Raw genomic sequence first — 2,926 nt, 5'->3', positions numbered from 1 at the left:
GGCCGCCCCGGGCCGGGCGCGCCCACTTGGCCGGGGCTCCTGCCGGGGGAGGAGGGAGCGGCCGCGCGGACCTGTGGGCGGGGAGAGGCCGCCCCTCCCGGACCAGCCTGGGGCGGGGGTGGGAACGGGAGCCTGGAGCGGCCTTTCCAAACCTCCCAGCCCCCTGGTCTTCCCGAACCTTCTCCCACCCTTCCTTTCGTGGGGTCCCGGTGCAGGGGGAAAAGGGAGAAGGGGGGTCTGAAGCCCCAGGGAGCACCTTCCCTGTCCAGCCTGGGAGGGTGAGGGCAGGGTTCGGCGGGCTGCGCAAAGGGAGCCAGCACCCCTCTCCCGCGAGTGTTTGGGGGTGTCCGCCGCCGCTCAGCGCCCTCTGGTCCCCACCCACGAGGGGAAGGCCCGCAGCCACCCTCTGGGCACTCCGGGCTGTCCCCCGCAGCTGTCGTGAAGGGCGGGGCAGGGCGCGGCCGGGGAGGAGGGTTCACGGCCACACCCCGCGCGTTTGGGGACAGCCTGGAGCCTGGGGGCGGGCTGGGTGGCTGGGGTGACGGAGAACTGCGGAGGAGTTTACGCCTATCACATTGAGTCCATATTTAACCCCACTTTCTGCCCCACCCTTTGAGGCTTCCTGGGGTGTCTTCCCGGCTCCACCTGTCACCCCACTCAGCCCACTTCTGTCAACTTCAAGATAATACCTCCCCCCACTAGTGTCAGGGTCAAACCAGCACTGACGTCTTTCTCCCCAAGAGAGAAGCTGCTGGGCCCCTTCCCAGACCTGGGCTTCGGGCGTTCTTCCTTCGGATTCCTTTTTCCACTTAGCCACCCTGTCTGGGGAGGTCTTTGACTCAATCGCAGAAGAATGCCGGCACCATAACAAGCCCCAGGGGCTGGGGTGCCTGGGAGGCCGGTGGGGGAAGCATGCCGTGGTGCTGAATGTGTGTGGGCTTGTGTGCCCCTGTGTGACTCTGCGGTGATGGTGGGGTACATGTCTGTGTGTGAGCATGTGGATGTGTGATCTCAGGGTGAATGTGTGTGGTGATTGGGCCATGGTGGAGTGTCTTTGTGGGGCTGGCGGTTTTGACTGTGTGTGGGGGGCATACGTATGGTCCCGCGTGTGACTCTGTGTGCTTGTGCGTGACTGGGGGTTGATGAATGTTCATTCATCCTCGCCTCTGAGTGTGCCGCCTGTGGCTGTATATTTATATTTCTCTGTCTAATGCAAGGGGGTGGAAGATTTAACACCCAGGGCAGCCAAATATACCCTTGTAAGGTATGCACGAGAAAAAGCCAGGTTTTGAGGCTGCTGGTCATTTTCTGACTTATCCCTGAACTATTCCAGGGGAGGAGGCTGGCGAAGCCTCAGCTGCTGGGCATTTGACATCTGCTGCCCGCCAGAGGAGAGCTAAGGCAGCAAGGGCAGGCCTGCCAGCGGCTCTGTTTGCTGTGGTACCAAGCAACAGGCGGCAAGGGTGGCATTCAGAGGAGCTGGCTCTGCCCCTCCAACCCCCAGCCCAGGACCTGGCCTTGGGCTGTCCCCAGGACTGAATTTCTGACCCCCTCCTACCCGCCTGCTCAGCGCTTCTTTAGGCTGAAACCCTGAATTCCCGAGTCCCAGAAACTTCCCCACCTCCAGGCCTTTGTTGCTGTTGTTTTTGTTGCTGTTGTTTCTTGCAGTCAGGGTCTCACTCTGTCATCCAGGCAGGAGTACAGTGGTGCGATCATGGTTCACTGCAGCCTCAACCTCCCAGGCTCAGGTGATCCTCCCATCTCAGCCTCCCGATTAGCTGGAACTACAGATGCACACCACCACACCTGGATAATTTTTGTATTTTTTGTAAAGACGAGGTCTCACTGTGTTGCCTAGGCTGGTCTCAAATTCCTAGGCTCAAGCAACCCTCCTGCCTCAGCCTCCCAAAGTGCTGGGATTACAGGAGTGAGCCAGCACACCCAGCCAGGCCTTTTCTGCTGCTTCCTCTGCCTAGAAAACCCTTTCCAGCTCTTCACAGCCCACCTTTTACTCTCCTTCAGGTCTCAGCTCACATCTCACAGAGGCCTTCTCTGATGCCTCCCCACTCCCTGCCCATAATGTCCACCCATTTACTTTTTTGTTTTAGGCTTGTTTTGTTTTGTTGGGTTTTGTAAAATTTTATTTATTTATTTATTTATTTATTTATTTTTATTTTATTTATTTTTTTTTTTTTGAGACGGAGTCTCGCTCTGTCACCCAGGCTGGAGTGCAGTGGTGCGATCTCGGCTCACTGCAAGCTCCGCCTCCCGGGTTCACGCCATTCTCCTGCCTCAGCCTCTCCGAGTAGCTGGGACTACAGGCGCCCGCCACCACGCCCGGCTAATTTTTTTTTTGTATTTTTAGTAGAGACGGGGTTTCACCGTGGTCTCGATCTCCTGACCTCGTGATCCGCCTGCCTCGGCCTCCCAAAGTGCTGGGATTACAAGCGTGAGCCACCGCGCCCGGCCGTAAAATTTTATTTAATAGAGATGGGGTCTCACTATGTTGTCAAGGCTGATCTCAAACTCCTGGCCTCAAGGGATCCTCCAGACTCAGCCTCCCAAAGTGCTGGGATTAAAAGCAGGAGCCACCATGCCTCACCCCATTTACTGTTTATCCCTGTCACTGTGTTTATTTTCTGTGCAGCACTTATTAATCTGCAACAATACTATTTTTTTTTTTTTTTTCGAGATGGAGTCTCGCTCTGTCGCCCAAGCTGGAGTGCAGTGACACGATCTCGGCTCACTGCAAGCTCCGCCTCCTGGGTTCAGGCCATTCTCCTGCCTCAGCCTCTGGAGTAGCTGGGACTACAGGCGCCTGCAATCATGCCCGGCTAATTTTTTTGTATTTTTAGTAGAGACGGGGTTTCACCGTGTTATCCAGGATGGTCTCGATCTCCTGACCTCGTGATCCACCCATCTCGGC

This window comes from Symphalangus syndactylus, chromosome 12, assembly GCF_028878055.3.
Source record: "Symphalangus syndactylus isolate Jambi chromosome 12, NHGRI_mSymSyn1-v2.1_pri, whole genome shotgun sequence".
NCBI lineage: Eukaryota > Metazoa > Chordata > Mammalia > Primates > Hylobatidae > Symphalangus > Symphalangus syndactylus.
The sequence above is the reverse complement of the archived record's forward strand: the minus strand, read 5'-3'. Positions refer to the sequence as shown.